This window comes from Lissotriton vulgaris, chromosome 9 (assembly GCF_964263255.1).
Source record: "Lissotriton vulgaris chromosome 9, aLisVul1.2, whole genome shotgun sequence".
In the NCBI taxonomy this organism is placed as follows: Eukaryota; Metazoa; Chordata; class Amphibia; order Caudata; family Salamandridae; genus Lissotriton; species Lissotriton vulgaris.
Genome location: NC_141697.1, coordinates 541,236,221 through 541,261,357, shown reverse-complemented (window position 1 = coordinate 541,261,357; position 25,137 = coordinate 541,236,221). Strand labels below are relative to the sequence as shown.

General features: G+C 43.6%; 16 non-coding genes across 16 annotated transcripts; all 16 read left to right on the top strand.

Moving 5' to 3' along the window:
- The first annotated feature begins 732 nt into the window (after positions 1-732).
- TRNAG-CCC (transfer RNA glycine (anticodon CCC)) lies at positions 733-804 on the top strand. The gene has a single exon. It is a non-coding gene; the product is annotated as a tRNA-Gly (tRNA).
- A 1,522-nt stretch (positions 805-2,326) lies between these two features.
- Positions 2,327-2,398, top strand: TRNAG-UCC (transfer RNA glycine (anticodon UCC)). Its single transcript has one exon. It is a non-coding gene; the product is annotated as a tRNA-Gly (tRNA).
- Positions 2,399-3,931: 1,533 nt separating this feature from the next.
- Positions 3,932-4,003, top strand: TRNAG-CCC (transfer RNA glycine (anticodon CCC)). The gene has a single exon. It is a non-coding gene; the product is annotated as a tRNA-Gly (tRNA).
- Positions 4,004-5,525: 1,522 nt separating this feature from the next.
- TRNAG-UCC (transfer RNA glycine (anticodon UCC)) lies at positions 5,526-5,597 on the top strand. The gene has a single exon. It is a non-coding gene; the product is annotated as a tRNA-Gly (tRNA).
- A 1,533-nt stretch (positions 5,598-7,130) lies between these two features.
- TRNAG-CCC (transfer RNA glycine (anticodon CCC)) lies at positions 7,131-7,202 on the top strand. Its single transcript has one exon. It is a non-coding gene; the product is annotated as a tRNA-Gly (tRNA).
- A 1,522-nt stretch (positions 7,203-8,724) lies between these two features.
- TRNAG-UCC (transfer RNA glycine (anticodon UCC)) lies at positions 8,725-8,796 on the top strand. The gene has a single exon. It is a non-coding gene; the product is annotated as a tRNA-Gly (tRNA).
- Positions 8,797-10,329: 1,533 nt separating this feature from the next.
- On the top strand, positions 10,330-10,401 carry TRNAG-CCC (transfer RNA glycine (anticodon CCC)). Its single transcript has one exon. It is a non-coding gene; the product is annotated as a tRNA-Gly (tRNA).
- A 1,522-nt stretch (positions 10,402-11,923) lies between these two features.
- Positions 11,924-11,995, top strand: TRNAG-UCC (transfer RNA glycine (anticodon UCC)). Its single transcript has one exon. It is a non-coding gene; the product is annotated as a tRNA-Gly (tRNA).
- Positions 11,996-13,528: 1,533 nt separating this feature from the next.
- On the top strand, positions 13,529-13,600 carry TRNAG-CCC (transfer RNA glycine (anticodon CCC)). The gene has a single exon. It is a non-coding gene; the product is annotated as a tRNA-Gly (tRNA).
- A 1,522-nt stretch (positions 13,601-15,122) lies between these two features.
- On the top strand, positions 15,123-15,194 carry TRNAG-UCC (transfer RNA glycine (anticodon UCC)). The gene has a single exon. It is a non-coding gene; the product is annotated as a tRNA-Gly (tRNA).
- Positions 15,195-16,727: 1,533 nt separating this feature from the next.
- TRNAG-CCC (transfer RNA glycine (anticodon CCC)) lies at positions 16,728-16,799 on the top strand. Its single transcript has one exon. It is a non-coding gene; the product is annotated as a tRNA-Gly (tRNA).
- A 1,522-nt stretch (positions 16,800-18,321) lies between these two features.
- TRNAG-UCC (transfer RNA glycine (anticodon UCC)) lies at positions 18,322-18,393 on the top strand. Its single transcript has one exon. It is a non-coding gene; the product is annotated as a tRNA-Gly (tRNA).
- A 1,533-nt stretch (positions 18,394-19,926) lies between these two features.
- On the top strand, positions 19,927-19,998 carry TRNAG-CCC (transfer RNA glycine (anticodon CCC)). Its single transcript has one exon. It is a non-coding gene; the product is annotated as a tRNA-Gly (tRNA).
- Positions 19,999-21,510: 1,512 nt separating this feature from the next.
- On the top strand, positions 21,511-21,582 carry TRNAG-UCC (transfer RNA glycine (anticodon UCC)). The gene has a single exon. It is a non-coding gene; the product is annotated as a tRNA-Gly (tRNA).
- Positions 21,583-23,117: 1,535 nt separating this feature from the next.
- On the top strand, positions 23,118-23,189 carry TRNAG-CCC (transfer RNA glycine (anticodon CCC)). Its single transcript has one exon. It is a non-coding gene; the product is annotated as a tRNA-Gly (tRNA).
- A 1,522-nt stretch (positions 23,190-24,711) lies between these two features.
- TRNAG-UCC (transfer RNA glycine (anticodon UCC)) lies at positions 24,712-24,783 on the top strand. Its single transcript has one exon. It is a non-coding gene; the product is annotated as a tRNA-Gly (tRNA).
- Positions 24,784-25,137: the final 354 nt, after the last annotated feature.

The window sequence follows — 25,137 nt, the reverse complement described above, 5'->3', positions numbered from 1 at the left end:
CACCCAGCATGCCTTGCGATATACTTAGGCAAATGAGGTGAGAGCCCGACCAATCCCACGTCACTTCTCTGAATGCCTCCTCATCTGCATAAAGAGAACACTTTCACAAAGGAGCAGAGTGGCGCAGCGGAAGCGTGCTGGGCCCATAACCCAGAGGTCGATGGATCGAAACCATCCTCTGCTAATTTTGCTTGATTTTCCTTCCAAGGACCAAGCTGTCATTTCCACATAGCCAGAAAGGAAAAGTGCAAGCTTGTGCCAGCTATGTGAGAAAAGACTTCTCAACTATTCGTGTCTGTGTAATACAAGAGTGATCGTGAAAGGTACAACCCTGTACTTTGAAAGTAAAGACACACAATTATAACCATAAATGACTGACTGGTGGGAGCTTCACACAACTTTCTGGGCATGCTTTGAATTTCATTCTTCCCTTTTTGTTCTGCTCTTATCTATCTCCTGGGCATTTCATGGAATGTTCTCTTTCTCTTCCCTGCTTTGCTTCCCATGCTGCCTATATATGCTCATTTCTACTATTTGTACTGTTGCTTTTCATTTCTTCTCTTCTGCACAACTTTGTCCTTGGTTTCAATCCCCAGTTCCTTACCCTCTGCAAAAAACGTTCTACTGCTTCTCATGTTGGTATCTAAACCAAATGCACCATTGAAGCTGGTGCAAGATAGTCATTGATTTCTGCAACGTAATATTTAGAACCGAGAGCTAACACATCAGAGGGCGTTGGTGGTATAGTGGTGAGCATAGCTGCTTCCCAAGCAGTTGACCCGGGTTCGATTCCCGGCCAACGCACTGAAAATACTTATATATTCTGCAAGCAGGATATATTGTAATGCAACATGTCACAAAATGGAAATTTCACGAACAGATTAATCAGCCATATATAAAAAAATAAACAAATACATGGGCAAACATCTCAATCGCACCTTCTGCTACATACATTGTCCTAATATATGATAAGTTTCATAAAGCAGAGTCACAACACACATGTGCTGGTAATAAATTTGTTACAGTGGGCAAGCAATGGAAGGGCTGAGGCCCGACCAGACATTGTAACTCCAGCATCTCTATGTTAAAAAGCATTTCTAGGCAATATCTAGCCTCTGAAAAAATATGCAAGATCCACCGATAAATCTGGCAAAAGTCCCTAACATTTTGTGCATACTTGTGCTCTCACCTGAATGTAGCGCCACCTTGTAGCTGTCGAAGGAAACTGCTGCTCACAAAATGTTTTATCAGAAGGCAAGTTGAGAGGAATCCAAGAGTCAGATGTCCATGGAAAGAACCACTCACTGAAGCAGGAATGTTGGAGGCTTCATATTCGCATAGTTTCCTGTCCAACGTCCACTCACGTCCCGAACGCTCCCAAACGCTCAAAAGCCTCACACCGGGCAAGCCCTCACCGGGTATATCTCTGGCTCCAAGGTAAAGCCAAATCCTGAGCATGCTAGTGCTAGGATCACAGAGCGAGAGAGAGATGGTTCAAGAGCTACTGTCTTGATAAAGGCCTGAAACGGCTAGTGCCTAAGAGTGTCTGACTTTCAGTTATGACTGATTGTGAGAGGGGAAGATGAAGTTTTTCTGCACCCAGCATGCCTTGGGATATACTTATGCAAATGAGGTGAGAGCCAGACCAATCCCATGCTACTCTGCCTAATGCTCCTTATCTGCATAAAAAGAACACTTTCACAACGGAGCAGAGTGGCGCAGCGGAAGCGTGCTGGGCCCATAACCCAGAGGTCGATGGATCGAAACCATCCTCTGCTAATTTTGCTTGATTTTACTTCCAAGGACCAAGCTGTCATTTCCACGCTACCAGCAAGGAAAAGCGCAAGCTTGTGCCAGCTATGTGAGAAAAGACTTCTCAACTATCTGTGTCTGCTGAAATACAAGAGAGGGATCGTCAAAAGCTCCACACTGTACTTTGAAAGTAAAGGCACACAATAATAAGCATGAATGACTGGTGGGACCTTCAAACACTTTTATGTGGAGGCTTTGAATTTCATTCTTCCCTTTTTTGTTCTGCTCTTATCTATCTCCTGGGCATTTCATGGAATGTTCTCTATTTCTCTTCCCTGCTTTGCTTCCCATGCTGCCTCTATGTGTTCATATCTATTATTTGTATTGCTGCTTTCCATTCTTCTCTTCTGCACAGCTTTGTCCTTGGTTTCAATCCCAGTTCCTTACCTTCTACAAAAACTTTCTATTGCTTTTCATGTTGGTATCTAAACCAAATGCACCATTGAAGCTGGTGCATGATAGTCATTGAACTCAGGGTCCTAATGTTTAGAACCGAGAGCGCAAAGATCTGAGGGCGTTGGTGGTATAGTGGTGAGCATAGCTGCCTTCCAAGCAGTTGACCCGGGTTCGATTCCCGGCCAACGCAATACAAATACTTATATATTCTGCAAGCAGGATATATTTTAAAGCAACATTTCACAAAATGGTAATATAATTAAGAGGTTAATCAGCCATTATATAAAAAATAAACAAATATGTAGGCAAGCATTTCGATCGCCCCTTCTGCTATATTCATTGTCCTAATATATGATAAGTTTCATAAAGCAGTGTCACCACTCACATGTAGTGGTAAAAAAATATGTTACAGTGGGCAGACAATGAAAGGGCTGAGGCCCAACCAGACATTTTAACTCCAGCATCTCTATGTTAAAAAGCATTTCCTAGGCAATATTTAGCCTCTGAAAAAAATATGCAAGATCCAGCAATAAATCTGGCAAAAGTCCCCAACATTTTGTGCATACTTGTGCCCTCACCTGAATGTAGCACCACCTTGTAGCCGTCGGAGGTAACTGCAGCTCACAAAATGTTTCATCAGAGGGCAAGTTTAGAGGAATCCAAAAGGCAGATGTCCATGGAAAGAGCCTCCGACTGCAGCAGGAAGTTTGGATGCTTCAAATTTGCATAGCTTCCAGTCCAACGTCCTCTCATGTACCGAACGCTCCCAAACGCTCTAAAGCCTTATACCGGCAAGCCCTCACCGGGTAGATCTCTGGCTCCCAGGAAAAGCCAAATACTGAGCATGCAAGCACTAGGATCACAGAGAGAGAGAGAGACAGAGAGCGTCGGAGAGCTGTTGTCTTGTTAAAGGCCTGAAACGGCTAGTGCCTAAGAGGGTCTGGACTTTCAGTTGTGACTGATTGTGAGAGGGGAAGATAAAGATTTTCTGCACCCAGCATGCCTTGCGATATACTTAGGCAAATGAGGTGAGAGCCCGACCAATCCCACGTCACTTCTCTGAATGCCTCCTCATCTGCATAAAGAGAACACTTTCACAAAGGAGCAGAGTGGCGCAGCGGAAGCGTGCTGGGCCCATAACCCAGAGGTCGATGGATCGAAACCATCCTCTGCTAATTTTGCTTGATTTTCCTTCCAAGGACCAAGCTGTCATTTCCACATAGCCAGAAAGGAAAAGTGCAAGCTTGTGCCAGCTATGTGAGAAAAGACTTCTCAACTATTCGTGTCTGTGTAATACAAGAGTGATCGTGAAAGGTACAACCCTGTACTTTGAAAGTAAAGACACACAATTATAACCATAAATGACTGACTGGTGGGAGCTTCACACAACTTTCTGGGCATGCTTTGAATTTCATTCTTCCCTTTTTGTTCTGCTCTTATCTATCTCCTGGGCATTTCATGGAATGTTCTCTTTCTCTTCCCTGCTTTGCTTCCCATGCTGCCTATATATGCTCATTTCTACTATTTGTACTGTTGCTTTTCATTTCTTCTCTTCTGCACAACTTTGTCCTTGGTTTCAATCCCCAGTTCCTTACCCTCTGCAAAAAACGTTCTACTGCTTCTCATGTTGGTATCTAAACCAAATGCACCATTGAAGCTGGTGCAAGATAGTCATTGATTTCTGCAACGTAATATTTAGAACCGAGAGCTAACACATCAGAGGGCGTTGGTGGTATAGTGGTGAGCATAGCTGCTTCCCAAGCAGTTGACCCGGGTTCGATTCCCGGCCAACGCACTGAAAATACTTATATATTCTGCAAGCAGGATATATTGTAATGCAACATGTCACAAAATGGAAATTTCACGAACAGATTAATCAGCCATATATAAAAAAATAAACAAATACGTGGGCAAACATCTCAATCGCACCTTCTGCTACATACATTGTCCTAATATATGATAAGTTTCATAAAGCAGAGTCACAACACACATGTGCTGGTAATAAATTTGTTACAGTGGGCAAACAATGGAAGGGCTGAGGCCCGACCAGACATTGTAACTCCAGCATCTCTATGTTAAAAAGCATTTCTAGGCAATATCTAGCCTCTGAAAAAATATGCAAGATCCACCGATAAATCTGGCAAAAGTCCCTAACATTTTGTGCATACTTGTGCTCTCACCTGAATGTAGCGCCACCTTGTAGCTGTCGAAGGAAACTGCTGCTCACAAAATGTTTTATCAGAAGGCAAGTTGAGAGGAATCCAAGAGTCAGATGTCCATGGAAAGAACCACTCACTGAAGCAGGAATGTTGGAGGCTTCATATTCGCATAGTTTCCTGTCCAACGTCCACTCACGTCCCGAACGCTCCCAAACGCTCAAAAGCCTCACACCGGGCAAGCCCTCACCGGGTATATCTCTGGCTCCAAGGTAAAGCCAAATCCTGAGCATGCTAGTGCTAGGATCACAGAGCGAGAGAGAGATGGTTCAAGAGCTACTGTCTTGATAAAGGCCTGAAACGGCTAGTGCCTAAGAGTGTCTGACTTTCAGTTATGACTGATTGTGAGAGGGGAATATGAAGTTTTTCTGCACCCAGCATGCCTTGGGATATACTTATGCAAATGAGGTGAGAGCCAGACCAATCCCATGCTACTCTGCCTAATGCTCCTTATCTGCATAAAAAGAACACTTTCACAACGGAGCAGAGTGGCGCAGCGGAAGCGTGCTGGGCCCATAACCCAGAGGTCGATGGATCGAAACCATCCTCTGCTAATTTTGCTTGATTTTACTTCCAAGGACCAAGCTGTCATTTCCACGCTACCAGCAAGGAAAAGCGCAAGCTTGTGCCAGCTATGTGAGAAAAGACTTCTCAACTATCTGTGTCTGCTGAAATACAAGAGAGGGATCGTCAAAAGCTCCACACTGTACTTTGAAAGTAAAGGCACACAATAATAAGCATGAATGACTGGTGGGACCTTCAAACACTTTTATGTGGAGGCTTTGAATTTCATTCTTCCCTTTTTTGTTCTGCTCTTATCTATCTCCTGGGCATTTCATGGAATGTTCTCTATTTCTCTTCCCTGCTTTGCTTCCCATGCTGCCTCTATGTGTTCATATCTATTATTTGTATTGCTGCTTTCCATTCTTCTCTTCTGCACAGCGTTGTCCTTAGTTTCAATCCCAGTTCCTTACCCTCTACAAAAACTTTCTATTGCTTTTCATGTTGGTATCTAAACCAAATGCACCATTGAAGCTGGTGCATGATAGTCATTGAACTCAGGGTCCTAATGTTTAGAACCGAGAGCGCAAAGATCAGAGGGCGTTGGTGGTATAGTGGTGAGCATAGCTGCCTTCCAAGCAGTTGACCCGGGTTCGATTCCCGGCCAACGCAGTACAAATACTTATATATTCTGCAAGCAGGATATATTTTAAAGCAACATTTCACAAAATGGTAATATAATTAAGAGGTTAATCAGCCATTATATAAAAAATAAACAAATATGTAGGCAAGCATTTCGATCGCCCCTTCTGCTATATTCATTGTCCTAATATATGATAAGTTTCATAAAGCAGAGTCACCACTCACATGTACTGGTAAAAAAATATGTTACAGTGGGCAGACAATGAAAGGGCTGAGGCCCGACCAGACATTTTAACTCCAGCATCTCTATGTTAAAAAGCATTTCCTAGGCAATATTTAGCCTCTGAAAAAAATATGCAAGGTCCAGCAATAAATCTGGCAAAAGTCCCCAACATTTTGTGCATACTTGTGCCCTCACCTGAATGTAGCACCACCTTGTAGCCGTCGGAGGTAACTGCAGCTCACAAAATGTTTCATCAGAGGGCAAGTTTAGAGGAATCCAAAAGGCAGATGTCCATGGAAAGAGCCTCCGACTGCAGCAGGAAGTTTGGATGCTTCAAATTTGCATAGCTTCCAGTCCAACGTCCTCTCATGTACCGAACGCTCCCAAACGCTCTAAAGCCTTATACCGGCAAGCCCTCACCGGGTAGATCTCTGGCTCCCAGGAAAAGCCAAATACTGAGCATGCAAGCACTAGGATCACAGAGAGAGAGAGAGACAGAGAGCGTCGGAGAGCTGTTGTCTTGTTAAAGGCCTGAAACGGCTAGTGCCTAAGAGGGTCTGGACTTTCAGTTGTGACTGATTGTGAGAGGGGAAGATAAAGATTTTCTGCACCCAGCATGCCTTGCGATATACTTAGGCAAATGAGGTGAGAGCCCGACCAATCCCACGTCACTTCTCTGAATGCCTCCTCATCTGCATAAAGAGAACACTTTCACAAAGGAGCAGAGTGGCGCAGCGGAAGCGTGCTGGGCCCATAACCCAGAGGTCGATGGATCGAAACCATCCTCTGCTAATTTTGCTTGATTTTCCTTCCAAGGACCAAGCTGTCATTTCCACATAGCCAGAAAGGAAAAGTGCAAGCTTGTGCCAGCTATGTGAGAAAAGACTTCTCAACTATTCGTGTCTGTGTAATACAAGAGTGATCGTGAAAGGTACAACCCTGTACTTTGAAAGTAAAGACACACAATTATAACCATAAATGACTGACTGGTGGGAGCTTCACACAACTTTCTGGGCATGCTTTGAATTTCATTCTTCCCTTTTTGTTCTGCTCTTATCTATCTCCTGGGCATTTCATGGAATGTTCTCTTTCTCTTCCCTGCTTTGCTTCCCATGCTGCCTATATATGCTCATTTCTACTATTTGTACTGTTGCTTTTCATTTCTTCTCTTCTGCACAACTTTGTCCTTGGTTTCAATCCCCAGTTCCTTACCCTCTGCAAAAAACGTTCTACTGCTTCTCATGTTGGTATCTAAACCAAATGCACCATTGAAGCTGGTGCAAGATAGTCATTGATTTCTGCAACGTAATATTTAGAACCGAGAGCTAACACATCAGAGGGCGTTGGTGGTATAGTGGTGAGCATAGCTGCTTCCCAAGCAGTTGACCCGGGTTCGATTCCCGGCCAACGCACTGAAAATACTTATATATTCTGCAAGCAGGATATATTGTAATGCAACATGTCACAAAATGGAAATTTCACGAACAGATTAATCAGCCATATATAAAAAAATAAACAAATACATGGGCAAACATCTCAATCGCACCTTCTGCTACATACATTGTCCTAATATATGATAAGTTTCATAAAGCAGAGTCACAACACACATGTGCTGGTAATAAATTTGTTACAGTGGGCAAGCAATGGAAGGGCTGAGGCCCGACCAGACATTGTAACTCCAGCATCTCTATGTTAAAAAGCATTTCTAGGCAATATCTAGCCTCTGAAAAAATATGCAAGATCCACCGATAAATCTGGCAAAAGTCCCTAACATTTTGTGCATACTTGTGCTCTCACCTGAATGTAGCGCCACCTTGTAGCTGTCGAAGGAAACTGCTGCTCACAAAATGTTTTATCAGAAGGCAAGTTGAGAGGAATCCAAGAGTCAGATGTCCATGGAAAGAACCACTCACTGAAGCAGGAATGTTGGAGGCTTCATATTCGCATAGTTTCCTGTCCAACGTCCACTCACGTCCCGAACGCTCCCAAACGCTCAAAAGCCTCACACCGGGCAAGCCCTCACCGGGTATATCTCTGGCTCCAAGGTAAAGCCAAATCCTGAGCATGCTAGTGCTAGGATCACAGAGCGAGAGAGAGATGGTTCAAGAGCTACTGTCTTGATAAAGGCCTGAAACGGCTAGTGCCTAAGAGTGTCTGACTTTCAGTTATGACTGATTGTGAGAGGGGAAGATGAAGTTTTTCTGCACCCAGCATGCCTTGGGATATACTTATGCAAATGAGGTGAGAGCCAGACCAATCCCATGCTACTCTGCCTAATGCTCCTTATCTGCATAAAAAGAACACTTTCACAACGGAGCAGAGTGGCGCAGCGGAAGCGTGCTGGGCCCATAACCCAGAGGTCGATGGATCGAAACCATCCTCTGCTAATTTTGCTTGATTTTACTTCCAAGGACCAAGCTGTCATTTCCACGCTACCAGCAAGGAAAAGCGCAAGCTTGTGCCAGCTATGTGAGAAAAGACTTCTCAACTATCTGTGTCTGCTGAAATACAAGAGAGGGATCGTCAAAAGCTCCACACTGTACTTTGAAAGTAAAGGCACACAATAATAAGCATGAATGACTGGTGGGACCTTCAAACACTTTTATGTGGAGGCTTTGAATTTCATTCTTCCCTTTTTTGTTCTGCTCTTATCTATCTCCTGGGCATTTCATGGAATGTTCTCTATTTCTCTTCCCTGCTTTGCTTCCCATGCTGCCTCTATGTGTTCATATCTATTATTTGTATTGCTGCTTTCCATTCTTCTCTTCTGCACAGCTTTGTCCTTGGTTTCAATCCCAGTTCCTTACCTTCTACAAAAACTTTCTATTGCTTTTCATGTTGGTATCTAAACCAAATGCACCATTGAAGCTGGTGCATGATAGTCATTGAACTCAGGGTCCTAATGTTTAGAACCGAGAGCGCAAAGATCTGAGGGCGTTGGTGGTATAGTGGTGAGCATAGCTGCCTTCCAAGCAGTTGACCCGGGTTCGATTCCCGGCCAACGCAATACAAATACTTATATATTCTGCAAGCAGGATATATTTTAAAGCAACATTTCACAAAATGGTAATATAATTAAGAGGTTAATCAGCCATTATATAAAAAATAAACAAATATGTAGGCAAGCATTTCGATCGCCCCTTCTGCTATATTCATTGTCCTAATATATGATAAGTTTCATAAAGCAGTGTCACCACTCACATGTAGTGGTAAAAAAATATGTTACAGTGGGCAGACAATGAAAGGGCTGAGGCCCAACCAGACATTTTAACTCCAGCATCTCTATGTTAAAAAGCATTTCCTAGGCAATATTTAGCCTCTGAAAAAAATATGCAAGATCCAGCAATAAATCTGGCAAAAGTCCCCAACATTTTGTGCATACTTGTGCCCTCACCTGAATGTAGCACCACCTTGTAGCCGTCGGAGGTAACTGCAGCTCACAAAATGTTTCATCAGAGGGCAAGTTTAGAGGAATCCAAAAGGCAGATGTCCATGGAAAGAGCCTCCGACTGCAGCAGGAAGTTTGGATGCTTCAAATTTGCATAGCTTCCAGTCCAACGTCCTCTCATGTACCGAACGCTCCCAAACGCTCTAAAGCCTTATACCGGCAAGCCCTCACCGGGTAGATCTCTGGCTCCCAGGAAAAGCCAAATACTGAGCATGCAAGCACTAGGATCACAGAGAGAGAGAGAGACAGAGAGCGTCGGAGAGCTGTTGTCTTGTTAAAGGCCTGAAACGGCTAGTGCCTAAGAGGGTCTGGACTTTCAGTTGTGACTGATTGTGAGAGGGGAAGATAAAGATTTTCTGCACCCAGCATGCCTTGCGATATACTTAGGCAAATGAGGTGAGAGCCCGACCAATCCCACGTCACTTCTCTGAATGCCTCCTCATCTGCATAAAGAGAACACTTTCACAAAGGAGCAGAGTGGCGCAGCGGAAGCGTGCTGGGCCCATAACCCAGAGGTCGATGGATCGAAACCATCCTCTGCTAATTTTGCTTGATTTTCCTTCCAAGGACCAAGCTGTCATTTCCACATAGCCAGAAAGGAAAAGTGCAAGCTTGTGCCAGCTATGTGAGAAAAGACTTCTCAACTATTCGTGTCTGTGTAATACAAGAGTGATCGTGAAAGGTACAACCCTGTACTTTGAAAGTAAAGACACACAATTATAACCATAAATGACTGACTGGTGGGAGCTTCACACAACTTTCTGGGCATGCTTTGAATTTCATTCTTCCCTTTTTGTTCTGCTCTTATCTATCTCCTGGGCATTTCATGGAATGTTCTCTTTCTCTTCCCTGCTTTGCTTCCCATGCTGCCTATATATGCTCATTTCTACTATTTGTACTGTTGCTTTTCATTTCTTCTCTTCTGCACAACTTTGTCCTTGGTTTCAATCCCCAGTTCCTTACCCTCTGCAAAAAACGTTCTACTGCTTCTCATGTTGGTATCTAAACCAAATGCACCATTGAAGCTGGTGCAAGATAGTCATTGATTTCTGCAACGTAATATTTAGAACCGAGAGCTAACACATCAGAGGGCGTTGGTGGTATAGTGGTGAGCATAGCTGCTTCCCAAGCAGTTGACCCGGGTTCGATTCCCGGCCAACGCACTGAAAATACTTATATATTCTGCAAGCAGGATATATTGTAATGCAACATGTCACAAAATGGAAATTTCACGAACAGATTAATCAGCCATATATAAAAAAATAAACAAATACGTGGGCAAACATCTCAATCGCACCTTCTGCTACATACATTGTCCTAATATATGATAAGTTTCATAAAGCAGAGTCACAACACACATGTGCTGGTAATAAATTTGTTACAGTGGGCAAACAATGGAAGGGCTGAGGCCCGACCAGACATTGTAACTCCAGCATCTCTATGTTAAAAAGCATTTCTAGGCAATATCTAGCCTCTGAAAAAATATGCAAGATCCACCGATAAATCTGGCAAAAGTCCCTAACATTTTGTGCATACTTGTGCTCTCACCTGAATGTAGCGCCACCTTGTAGCTGTCGAAGGAAACTGCTGCTCACAAAATGTTTTATCAGAAGGCAAGTTGAGAGGAATCCAAGAGTCAGATGTCCATGGAAAGAACCACTCACTGAAGCAGGAATGTTGGAGGCTTCATATTCGCATAGTTTCCTGTCCAACGTCCACTCACGTCCCGAACGCTCCCAAACGCTCAAAAGCCTCACACCGGGCAAGCCCTCACCGGGTATATCTCTGGCTCCAAGGTAAAGCCAAATCCTGAGCATGCTAGTGCTAGGATCACAGAGCGAGAGAGAGATGGTTCAAGAGCTACTGTCTTGATAAAGGCCTGAAACGGCTAGTGCCTAAGAGTGTCTGACTTTCAGTTATGACTGATTGTGAGAGGGGAATATGAAGTTTTTCTGCACCCAGCATGCCTTGGGATATACTTATGCAAATGAGGTGAGAGCCAGACCAATCCCATGCTACTCTGCCTAATGCTCCTTATCTGCATAAAAAGAACACTTTCACAACGGAGCAGAGTGGCGCAGCGGAAGCGTGCTGGGCCCATAACCCAGAGGTCGATGGATCGAAACCATCCTCTGCTAATTTTGCTTGATTTTACTTCCAAGGACCAAGCTGTCATTTCCACGCTACCAGCAAGGAAAAGCGCAAGCTTGTGCCAGCTATGTGAGAAAAGACTTCTCAACTATCTGTGTCTGCTGAAATACAAGAGAGGGATCGTCAAAAGCTCCACACTGTACTTTGAAAGTAAAGGCACACAATAATAAGCATGAATGACTGGTGGGACCTTCAAACACTTTTATGTGGAGGCTTTGAATTTCATTCTTCCCTTTTTTGTTCTGCTCTTATCTATCTCCTGGGCATTTCATGGAATGTTCTCTATTTCTCTTCCCTGCTTTGCTTCCCATGCTGCCTCTATGTGTTCATATCTATTATTTGTATTGCTGCTTTCCATTCTTCTCTTCTGCACAGCGTTGTCCTTAGTTTCAATCCCAGTTCCTTACCCTCTACAAAAACTTTCTATTGCTTTTCATGTTGGTATCTAAACCAAATGCACCATTGAAGCTGGTGCATGATAGTCATTGAACTCAGGGTCCTAATGTTTAGAACCGAGAGCGCAAAGATCAGAGGGCGTTGGTGGTATAGTGGTGAGCATAGCTGCCTTCCAAGCAGTTGACCCGGGTTCGATTCCCGGCCAACGCAGTACAAATACTTATATATTCTGCAAGCAGGATATATTTTAAAGCAACATTTCACAAAATGGTAATATAATTAAGAGGTTAATCAGCCATTATATAAAAAATAAACAAATATGTAGGCAAGCATTTCGATCGCCCCTTCTGCTATATTCATTGTCCTAATATATGATAAGTTTCATAAAGCAGAGTCACCACTCACATGTACTGGTAAAAAAATATGTTACAGTGGGCAGACAATGAAAGGGCTGAGGCCCGACCAGACATTTTAACTCCAGCATCTCTATGTTAAAAAGCATTTCCTAGGCAATATTTAGCCTCTGAAAAAAATATGCAAGGTCCAGCAATAAATCTGGCAAAAGTCCCCAACATTTTGTGCATACTTGTGCCCTCACCTGAATGTAGCACCACCTTGTAGCCGTCGGAGGTAACTGCAGCTCACAAAATGTTTCATCAGAGGGCAAGTTTAGAGGAATCCAAAAGGCAGATGTCCATGGAAAGAGCCTCCGACTGCAGCAGGAAGTTTGGATGCTTCAAATTTGCATAGCTTCCAGTCCAACGTCCTCTCATGTACCGAACGCTCCCAAACGCTCTAAAGCCTTATACCGGCAAGCCCTCACCGGGTAGATCTCTGGCTCCCAGGAAAAGCCAAATACTGAGCATGCAAGCACTAGGATCACAGAGAGAGAGAGAGACAGAGAGCGTCGGAGAGCTGTTGTCTTGTTAAAGGCCTGAAACGGCTAGTGCCTAAGAGGGTCTGGACTTTCAGTTGTGACTGATTGTGAGAGGGGAAGATAAAGATTTTCTGCACCCAGCATGCCTTGCGATATACTTAGGCAAATGAGGTGAGAGCCCGACCAATCCCACGTCACTTCTCTGAATGCCTCCTCATCTGCATAAAGAGAACACTTTCACAAAGGAGCAGAGTGGCGCAGCGGAAGCGTGCTGGGCCCATAACCCAGAGGTCGATGGATCGAAACCATCCTCTGCTAATTTTGCTTGATTTTCCTTCCAAGGACCAAGCTGTCATTTCCACATAGCCAGAAAGGAAAAGTGCAAGCTTGTGCCAGCTATGTGAGAAAAGACTTCTCAACTATTCGTGTCTGTGTAATACAAGAGTGATCGTGAAAGGTACAACCCTGTACTTTGAAAGTAAAGACACACAATTATAACCATAAATGACTGACTGGTGGGAGCTTCACACAACTTTCTGGGCATGCTTTGAATTTCATTCTTCCCTTTTTGTTCTGCTCTTATCTATCTCCTGGGCATTTCATGGAATGTTCTCTTTCTCTTCCCTGCTTTGCTTCCCATGCTGCCTATATATGCTCATTTCTACTATTTGTACTGTTGCTTTTCATTTCTTCTCTTCTGCACAACTTTGTCCTTGGTTTCAATCCCCAGTTCCTTACCCTCTGCAAAAAACGTTCTACTGCTTCTCATGTTGGTATCTAAACCAAATGCACCATTGAAGCTGGTGCAAGATAGTCATTGATTTCTGCAACGTAATATTTAGAACCGAGAGCTAACACATCAGAGGGCGTTGGTGGTATAGTGGTGAGCATAGCTGCTTCCCAAGCAGTTGACCCGGGTTCGATTCCCGGCCAACGCACTGAAAATACTTATATATTCTGCAAGCAGGATATATTGTAATGCAACATGTCACAAAATGGAAATTTCACGAACAGATTAATCAGCCATATATAAAAAAATAAACAAATACATGGGCAAACATCTCAATCGCACCTTCTGCTACATACATTGTCCTAATATATGATAAGTTTCATAAAGCAGAGTCACAACACACATGTGCTGGTAATAAATTTGTTACAGTGGGCAAGCAATGGAAGGGCTGAGGCCCGACCAGACATTGTAACTCCAGCATCTCTATGTTAAAAAGCATTTCTAGGCAATATCTAGCCTCTGAAAAAATATGCAAGATCCACCGATAAATCTGGCAAAAGTCCCTAACATTTTGTGCATACTTGTGCTCTCACCTGAATGTAGCGCCACCTTGTAGCTGTCGAAGGAAACTGCTGCTCACAAAATGTTTTATCAGAAGGCAAGTTGAGAGGAATCCAAGAGTCAGATGTCCATGGAAAGAACCACTCACTGAAGCAGGAATGTTGGAGGCTTCATATTCGCATAGTTTCCTGTCCAACGTCCACTCACGTCCCGAACGCTCCCAAACGCTCAAAAGCCTCACACCGGGCAAGCCCTCACCGGGTATATCTCTGGCTCCAAGGTAAAGCCAAATCCTGAGCATGCTAGTGCTAGGATCACAGAGCGAGAGAGAGATGGTTCAAGAGCTACTGTCTTGATAAAGGCCTGAAACGGCTAGTGCCTAAGAGTGTCTGACTTTCAGTTATGACTGATTGTGAGAGGGGAAGATGAAGTTTTTCTGCACCCAGCATGCCTTGGGATATACTTATGCAAATGAGGTGAGAGCCAGACCAATCCCATGCTACTCTGCCTAATGCTCCTTATCTGCATAAAAAGAACACTTTCACAACGGAGCAGAGTGGCGCAGCGGAAGCGTGCTGGGCCCATAACCCAGAGGTCGATGGATCGAAACCATCCTCTGCTAATTTTGCTTGATTTTACTTCCAAGGACCAAGCTGTCATTTCCACGCTACCAGCAAGGAAAAGCGCAAGCTTGTGCCAGCTATGTGAGAAAAGACTTCTCAACTATCTGTGTCTGCTGAAATACAAGAGAGGGATCGTCAAAAGCTCCACACTGTACTTTGAAAGTAAAGGCACACAATAATAAGCATGAATGACTGGTGGGACCTTCAAACACTTTTATGTGGAGGCTTTGAATTTCATTCTTCCCTTTTTTGTTCTGCTCTTATCTATCTCCTGGGCATTTCATGGAATGTTCTCTATTTCTCTTCCCTGCTTTGCTTCCCATGCTGCCTCTATGTGTTCATATCTATTATTTGTATTGCTGCTTTCCATTCTTCTCTTCTGCACAGCTTTGTCCTTGGTTTCAATCCCAGTTCCTTACCTTCTACAAAAACTTTCTATTGCTTTTCATGTTGGTATCTAAACCAAATGCACCATTGAAGCTGGTGCATGATAGTCATTGAACTCAGGGTCCTAATGTTTAGAACCGAGAGCGCAAAGATCTGAGGGCGTTGGTGGTATAGTGGTGAGCATAGCTGCCTTCCAAGCAGTTGACCCGGGTTCGATTCCCGGCCAACGCAATACAAATACTTATATATTCTGCAAGCAGGATATATTTTAAAGCAACATTTCACAAAATGGTAATATAATTAAGAGGTTAATCAGCCATTATATAAAAAATAAACAAATATGTAGGCAAGCATTTCGATCGCCCCTTCTGCTATATTCATTGTCCTAATATATGATAAGTTTCATAAAGCAGTGTCACCACTCACATGTAGTGGTAAAAAAATATGTTACAGTGGGCAGACAATGAAAGGGCTGAGGCCCAACCAGACATTTTAACTCCAGCATCTCTATGTTAAAAAGCATTTCCTAGGCAATATTTAGCCTCTGAAAAAAATATGCAAGATCCAGCAATAAATCTGGCAAAAGTCCCCAACATTTTGTGCATACTTGTGCCCTCACCTGAATGTAGCACCACCTTGTAGCCGTCGGAGGTAACTGCAGCTCACAAAATGTTTCATCAGAGGGCAAGTTTAGAGGAATCCAAAAGGCAGATGTCCATGGAAAGAGCCTCCGACTGCAGCAGGAAGTTTGGATGCTTCAAATTTGCATAGCTTCCAGTCCAACGTCCTCTCATGTACCGAACGCTCCCAAACGCTCTAAAGCCTTATACCGGCAAGCCCTCACCGGGTAGATCTCTGGCTCCCAGGAAAAGCCAAATACTGAGCATGCAAGCACTAGGATCACAGAGAGAGAGAGAGACAGAGAGCGTCGGAGAGCTGTTGTCTTGTTAAAGGCCTGAAACGGCTAGTGCCTAAGAGGGTCTGGACTTTCAGTTGTGACTGATTGTGAGAGGGGAAGATAAAGATTTTCTGCACCCAGCATGCCTTGCGATATACTTAGGCAAATGAGGTGAGAGCCCGACCAATCCCACGTCACTTCTCTGAATGCCTCCTCATCTGCATAAAGAGAACACTTTCACAAAGGAGCAGAGTGGCGCAGCGGAAGCGTGCTGGGCCCATAACCCAGAGGTCGATGGATCGAAACCATCCTCTGCTAATTTTGCTTGATTTTCCTTCCAAGGACCAAGCTGTCATTTCCACATAGCCAGAAAGGAAAAGTGCAAGCTTGTGCCAGCTATGTGAGAAAAGACTTCTCAACTATTCGTGTCTGTGTAATACAAGAGTGATCGTGAAAGGTACAACCCTGTACTTTGAAAGTAAAGACACACAATTATAACCATAAATGACTGACTGGTGGGAGCTTCACACAACTTTCTGGGCATGCTTTGAATTTCATTCTTCCCTTTTTGTTCTGCTCTTATCTATCTCCTGGGCATTTCATGGAATGTTCTCTTTCTCTTCCCTGCTTTGCTTCCCATGCTGCCTATATATGCTCATTTCTACTATTTGTACTGTTGCTTTTCATTTCTTCTCTTCTGCACAACTTTGTCCTTGGTTTCAATCCCCAGTTCCTTACCCTCTGCAAAAAACGTTCTACTGCTTCTCATGTTGGTATCTAAACCAAATGCACCATTGAAGCTGGTGCAAGATAGTCATTGATTTCTGCAACGTAATATTTAGAACCGAGAGCTAACACATCAGAGGGCGTTGGTGGTATAGTGGTGAGCATAGCTGCTTCCCAAGCAGTTGACCCGGGTTCGATTCCCGGCCAACGCACTGAAAATACTTATATATTCTGCAAGCAGGATATATTGTAATGCAACATGTCACAAAATGGAAATTTCACGAACAGATTAATCAGCCATATATAAAAAAATAAACAAATACGTGGGCAAACATCTCAATCGCACCTTCTGCTACATACATTGTCCTAATATATGATAAGTTTCATAAAGCAGAGTCACAACACACATGTGCTGGTAATAAATTTGTTACAGTGGGCAAACAATGGAAGGGCTGAGGCCCGACCAGACATTGTAACTCCAGCATCTCTATGTTAAAAAGCATTTCTAGGCAATATCTAGCCTCTGAAAAAATATGCAAGATCCACCGATAAATCTGGCAAAAGTCCCTAACATTTTGTGCATACTTGTGCTCTCACCTGAATGTAGCGCCACCTTGTAGCTGTCGAAGGAAACTGCTGCTCACAAAATGTTTTATCAGAAGGCAAGTTGAGAGGAATCCAAGAGTCAGATGTCCATGGAAAGAACCACTCACTGAAGCAGGAATGTTGGAGGCTTCATATTCGCATAGTTTCCTGTCCAACGTCCACTCACGTCCCGAACGCTCCCAAACGCTCAAAAGCCTCACACCGGGCAAGCCCTCACCGGGTATATCTCTGGCTCCAAGGTAAAGCCAAATCCTGAGCATGCTAGTGCTAGGATCACAGAGCGAGAGAGAGATGGTTCAAGAGCTACTGTCTTGATAAAGGCCTGAAACGGCTAGTGCCTAAGAGTGTCTGACTTTCAGTTATGACTGATTGTGAGAGGGGAATATGAAGTTTTTCTGCACCCAGCATGCCTTGGGATATACTTATGCAAATGAGGTGAGAGCCAGACCAATCCCATGCTACTCTGCCTAATGCTCCTTATCTGCATAAAAAGAACACTTTCACAACGGAGCAGAGTGGCGCAGCGGAAGCGTGCTGGGCCCATAACCCAGAGGTCGATGGATCGAAACCATTCTCTGCTAATTTTGCTTGATTTTACTTCCAAGGACCAAGCTGTCATTTCCACGCTACCAGCAAGGAAAAGCGCAAGCTTGTGCCAGCTATGTGAGAAAAGACTTCTCAACTATCTGTGTCTGCTGAAATACAAGAGAGGGATCGTCAAAAGCTCCACACTGTACTTTGAAAGTAAAGGCACACAATAATAAGCATGAATGACTGGTGGGACCTTCAAACACTTTTATGTGGAGGCTTTGAATTTCATTCTTCCCTTTTTTGTTCTGCTCTTATCTATCTCCTGGGCATTTCATGGAATGTTCTCTATTTCTCTTTCCTGCTTTGCTTCCCATGCTGCCTCTATGTGTTCATATCTATTATTTGTATTGCTGCTTTCCATTCTTCTCTTCTGCACAGCTTTGTCCTTAGTTTCAATCCCAGTTCCTTACCCTCTACAAAAACTTTCTATTGCTTTTCATGTTGGTATCTAAACCAAATGCACCATTGAAGCTGGTGCATGATAGTCATTGAACTCAGGGTCCTAATGTTTAGAACCGAGAGCGCAAAGATCAGAGGGCGTTGGTGGTATAGTGGTGAGCATAGCTGCCTTCCAAGCAGTTGACCCGGGTTCGATTCCCGGCCAACGCAGTACAAATACTTATATATTCTGCAAGCAGGATATATTTTAAAGCAACATTTCACAAAATGGTAATATAATTAAGAGGTTAATCAGCCATTATATAAAAAATAAACAAATATGTAGGCAAGCATTTCGATCGCCCCTTCTGCTATATTCATTGTCCTAATATATGATAAGTTTCATAAAGCAGAGTCACCACTCACATGTACTGGTAAAAAAATATGTTACAGTGGGCAGACAATGAAAGGGCTGAGGCCCGACCAGACATTTTAACTCCAGCATCTCTATGTTAAAAAGCATTTCCTAGGCAATATTTAGCCTCTGAAAAAAATATGCAAGATCCAGCAATAAATCTGGCAAAAGTCCCCAACATTTTGTGCATACTTGTGCCCTCACCTGAATGTAGCACCACCTTGTAGCCGTCGGAGGTAACTGCAGCTCACAAAATGTTTCATCAGAGGGCAAGTTTAGAGGAATCCAAAAGGCAGATGTCCATGGAAAGAGCCTCCGACTGCAGCAGGAAGTTTGGATGCTTCAAATTTGCATAGCTTCCAGTCCAACGTCCTCTCATGTACCGAACGCTCCCAAACGCTCTAAAGCCTTATACCGGCAAGCCCTCACCGGGTAGATCTCTGGCTCCCAGGAAAAGCCAAATACTGAGCATGCAAGCACTAGGATCACAGAGAGAGAGAGAGACAGAGAGCGTCGGAGAGCTGTTGTCTTGTTAAAGGCCTGAAACGGCTAGTGCCTAAGAGGGTCTGGACTTTCAGTTGTGACTGATTGTGAGAGGGGAAGATAAAGATTTTCTGCACCCAGCATGCCTTGCGATATACTTAGGCAAATGAGGTGAGAGCCCGACCAATCCCACGTCACTTCTCTGAATGCCTCCTCATCTGCATAAAGAGAACACTTTCACAAAGGAGCAGAGTGGCGCAGCGGAAGCGTGCTGGGCCCATAACCCAGAGGTCGATGGATCGAAACCATCCTCTGCTAATTTTGCTTGATTTTCCTTCCAAGGACCAAGCTGTCATTTCCACATAGCCAGAAAGGAAAAGTGCAAGCTTGTGCCAGCTATGTGAGAAAAGACTTCTCAACTATTCGTGTCTGTGTAATACAAGAGTGATCGTGAAAGGTACAACCCTGTACTTTGAAAGTAAAGACACACAATTATAACCATAAATGACTGACTGGTGGGAGCTTCACACAACTTTCTGGGCATGCTTTGAATTTCATTCTTCCCTTTTTGTTCTGCTCTTATCTATCTCCTGGGCATTTCATGGAATGTTCTCTTTCTCTTCCCTGCTTTGCTTCCCATGCTGCCTATATATGCTCATTTCTACTATTTGTACTGTTGCTTTTCATTTCTTCTCTTCTGCACAACTTTGTCCTTGGTTTCAATCCCCAGTTCCTTACCCTCTGCAAAAAACGTTCTACTGCTTCTCATGTTGGTATCTAAACCAAATGCACCATTGAAGCTGGTGCAAGATAGTCATTGATTTCTGCAACGTAATATTTAGAACCGAGAGCTAACACATCAGAGGGCGTTGGTGGTATAGTGGTGAGCATAGCTGCTTCCCAAGCAGTTGACCCGGGTTCGATTCCCGGCCAACGCACTGAAAATACTTATATATTCTGCAAGCAGGATATATTGTAATGCAACATGTCACAAAATGGAAATTTCACGAACAGATTAATCAGCCATATATAAAAAAATAAACAAATACGTGGGCAAACATCTCAATCGCACCTTCTGCTACATACATTGTCCTAATATATGATAAGTTTCATAAAGCAGAGTCACAACACACATGTGCTGGTAATAAATTTGTTACAGTGGGCAAACAATGGAAGGGCTGAGGCCCGACCAGACATTGTAACTCCAGCATCTCTATGTTAAAAAGCATTTCTAGGCAATATCTAGCCTCTGAAAAAATATGCAAGATCCACCGATAAATCTGGCAAAAGTCCCTAACATTTTGTGCATACTTGTGCTCTCACCTGAATGTAGCGCCACCTTGTAGCTGTCGAAGGAAACTGCTGCTCACAAAATGTTTTATCAGAAGGCAAGTTGAGAGGAATCCAAGAGTCAGATGTCCATGGAAAGAACCACTCACTGAAGCAGGAATGTTGGAGGCTTCATATTCGCATAGTTTCCTGTCCAACGTCCACAACGCTCCCAAACGCTCAAAAGCCTCACACCGGGCAAGCCCTCACCGGGTATATCTCTGGCTCCAAGGTAAAGCCAAATCCTGAGCATGCTAGTGCTAGGATCACAGAGCGAGAGAGAGATGGTTCAAGAGCTACTGTCTTGATAAAGGCCTGAAACGGCTAGTGCCTAAGAGTGTCTGACTTTCAGTTATGACTGATTGTGAGAGGGGAATATGAAGTTTTTCTGCACCCAGCATGCCTTGGGATATACTTATGCAAATGAGGTGAGAGCCAGACCAATCCCATGCTACTCTGCCTAATGCTCCTTATCTGCATAAAAAGAACACTTTCACAACGGAGCAGAGTGGCGCAGCGGAAGCGTGCTGGGCCCATAACCCAGAGGTCGATGGATCGAAACCATCCTCTGCTAATTTTGCTTGATTTTACTTCCAAGGACCAAGCTGTCATTTCCACGCTACCAGCAAGGAAAAGCGCAAGCTTGTGCCAGCTATGTGAGAAAAGACTTCTCAACTATCTGTGTCTGCTGAAATACAAGAGAGGGATCGTCAAAAGCTCCACACTGTACTTTGAAAGTAAAGGCACACAATAATAAGCATGAATGACTGGTGGGACCTTCAAACACTTTTATGTGGAGGCTTTGAATTTCATTCTTCCCTTTTTTGTTCTGCTCTTATCTATCTCCTGGGCATTTCATGGAATGTTCTCTATTTCTCTTCCCTGCTTTGCTTCCCATGCTGCCTCTATGTGTTCATATCTATTATTTGTATTGCTGCTTTCCATTCTTCTCTTCTGCACAGCTTTGTCCTTAGTTTCAATCCCAGTTCCTTACCCTCTACAAAAACTTTCTATTGCTTTTCATGTTGGTATCTAAACCAAATGCACCATTGAAGCTGGTGCATGATAGTCATTGAACTCAGGGTCCTAATGTTTAGAACCGAGAGCGCAAAGATCAGAGGGCGTTGGTGGTATAGTGGTGAGCATAGCTGCCTTCCAAGCAGTTGACCCGGGTTCGATTCCCGGCCAACGCAGTACAAATACTTATATATTCTGCAAGCAGGATATATTTTAAAGCAACATTTCACAAAATGGTAATATAATTAAGAGGTTAATCAGCCATTATATAAAAAATAAACAAATATGTAGGCAAGCATTTCGATCGCCCCTTCTGCTATATTCATTGTCCTAATATATGATAAGTTTCATAAAGCAGAGTCACCACTCACATGTACTGGTAAAAAAATATGTTACAGTGGGCAGACAATGAAAGGGCTGAGGCCCGACCAGACATTTTAACTCCAGCATCTCTATGTTAAAAAGCATTTCCTAGGCAATATTTAGCCTCTGAAAAAAATATGCAAGGTCCAGCAATAAATCTGGCAAAAGTCCCCAACATTTTGTGCATACTTGTGCCCTCACCTGAATGTAGCACCACCTTGTAGCCGTCGGAGGTAACTGCAGCTCACAAAATGTTTCATCAGAGGGCAAGTTTAGAGGAATCCAAAAGGCAGATGTCCATGGAAAGAGCCTCCGACTGCAGCAGGAAGTTTGGATGCTTCAAATTTGCATAGCTTCCAGTCCAACGTCCTCTCATGTACCGAACGCTCCCAAACGCTCTAAAGCCTTATACCGGCAAGCCCTCACCGGGTAGATCTCTGGCTCCCAGGAAAAGCCAAATACTGAGCATGCAAGCACTAGGATCACAGAGAGAGAGAGAGAGACAGAGAGCGTCGGAGAGCTGTTGTCTTGTTAAAGGCCTGAAACGGCTAGTGCCTAAGAGGGTCTGGACTTTCAGTTGTGACTGATTGTGAGAGGGGAAGATAAAGATTTTCTGCACCCAGCATGCCTTGCGATATACTTAGGCAAATGAGGTGAGAGCCCGACCAATCCCACGTCACTTCTCTGAATGCCTCCTCATCTGCATAAAGAGAACACTTTCACAAAGGAGCAGAGTGGCGCAGCGGAAGCGTGCTGGGCCCATAACCCAGAGGTCGATGGATCGAAACCATCCTCTGCTAATTTTGCTTGATTTTCCTTCCAAGGACCAAGCTGTCATTTCCACATAGCCAGAAAGGAAAAGTGCAAGCTTGTGCCAGCTATGTGAGAAAAGACTTCTCAACTATTCGTGTCTGTGTAATACAAGAGTGATCGTGAAAGGTACAACCCTGTACTTTGAAAGTAAAGACACACAATTATAACCATAAATGACTGACTGGTGGGAGCTTCACACAACTTTCTGGGCATGCTTTGAATTTCATTCTTCCCTTTTTGTTCTGCTCTTATCTATCTCCTGGGCATTTCATGGAATGTTCTCTTTCTCTTCCCTGCTTTGCTTCCCATGCTGCCTATATATGCTCATTTCTACTATTTGTACTGTTGCTTTTCATTTCTTCTCTTCTGCACAACTTTGTCCTTGGTTTCAATCCCCAGTTCCTTACCCTCTGCAAAAAACGTTCTACTGCTTCTCATGTTGGTATCTAAACCAAATGCACCATTGAAGCTGGTGCAAGATAGTCATTGATTTCTGCAACGTAATATTTAGAACCGAGAGCTAACACATCAGAGGGCGTTGGTGGTATAGTGGTGAGCATAGCTGCTTCCCAAGCAGTTGACCCGGGTTCGATTCCCGGCCAACGCACTGAAAATACTTATATATTCTGCAAGCAGGATATATTGTAATGCAACATGTCACAAAATGGAAATTTCACGAACAGATTAATCAGCCATATATAAAAAAATAAACAAATACGTGGGCAAACATCTCAATCGCACCTTCTGCTACATACATTGTCCTAATATATGATAAGTTTCATAAAGCAGAGTCACAACACACATGTGCTGGTAATAAATTTGTTACAGTGGGCAAGCAATGGAAGGGCTGAGGCCCGACCAGACATTGTAACTCCAGCATCTCTATGTTAAAAAGCATTTCTAGGCAATATCTAGCCTCTGAAAAAATATGCAAGATCCACCGATAAATCTGGCAAAAGTCCCTAACATTTTGTGCATACTTGTGCTCTCACCTGAATGTAGCGCCACCTTGTAGCTGTCGAAGGAAACTGCTGCTCACAAAATGTTTTATCAGAAGGCAAGTTGAGAGGAATCCAAGAGTCAGATGTCCATGGAAAGAACCACTCACTGAAGCAGGAATGTTGGAGGCTTCATATTCGCATAGTTTCCTGTCCAACGTCCACTCACGTCCCGAACGCTCCCAAACGCTCAAAAGCCTCACACCGGGCAAGCCCTCACCGGGTATATCTCTGGCTCCAAGGTAAAGCCAAATCCTGAGCATGCTAGTGCTAGGATCACAGAGCGAGAGAGAGATGGTTCAAGAGCTACTGTCTTGATAAAGGCCTGAAACGGCTAGTGCCTAAGAGTGTCTGACTTTCAGTTATGACTGATTGTGAGAGGGGAATATGAAGTTTTTCTGCACCCAGCATGCCTTGGGATATACTTATGCAAATGAGGTGAGAGCCAGACCAATCCCATGCTACTCTGCCTAATGCTCCTTATCTGCATAAAAAGAACACTTTCACAACGGAGCAGAGTGGCGCAGCGGAAGCGTGCTGGGCCCATAACCCAGAGGTCGATGGATCGAAACCATCCTCTGCTAATTTTGCTTGATTTTACTTCCAAGGACCAAGCTGTCATTTCCACGCTACCAGCAAGGAAAAGCGCAAGCTTGTGCCAGCTATGTGAGAAAAGACTTCTCAACTATCTGTGTCTGCTGAAATACAAGAGAGGGATCGTCAAAAGCTCCACACTGTACTTTGAAAGTAAAGGCACACAATAATAAGCATGAATGACTGGTGGGACCTTCAAACACTTTTATGTGGAGGCTTTGAATTTCATTCTTCCCTTTTTTGTTCTGCTCTTATCTATCTCCTGGGCATTTCATGGAATGTTCTCTATTTCTCTTTCCTGCTTTGCTTCCCATGCTGCCTCTATGTGTTCATATCTATTATTTGTATTGCTGCTTTCCATTCTTCTCTTCTGCACAGCTTTGTCCTTAGTTTCAATCCCAGTTCCTTACCCTCTACAAAAACTTTCTATTGCTTTTCATGTTGGTATCTAAACCAAATGCACCATTGAAGCTGGTGCATGATAGTCATTGAACTCAGGGTCCTAATGTTTAGAACCGAGAGCGCAAAGATCAGAGGGCGTTGGTGGTATAGTGGTGAGCATAGCTGCCTTCCAAGCAGTTGACCCGGGTTCGATTCCCGGCCAACGCAGTACAAATACTTATATATTCTGCAAGCAGGATATATTTTAAAGCAACATTTCACAAAATGGTAATATAATTAAGAGGTTAATCAGCCATTATATAAAAAATAAACAAATATGTAGGCAAGCATTTCGATCGCCCCTTCTGCTATATTCATTGTCCTAATATATGATAAGTTTCATAAAGCAGAGTCACCACTCACATGTACTGGTAAAAAAATATGTTACAGTGGGCAGACAATGAAAGGGCTGAGGCCCGACCAGACATTTTAACTCCAGCATCTCTATGTTAAAAAGCATTTCCTAGGCAATATTTAGCCTCTGAAAAAAATATGCAAGATCCAGCAATAAATCTGGCAAAA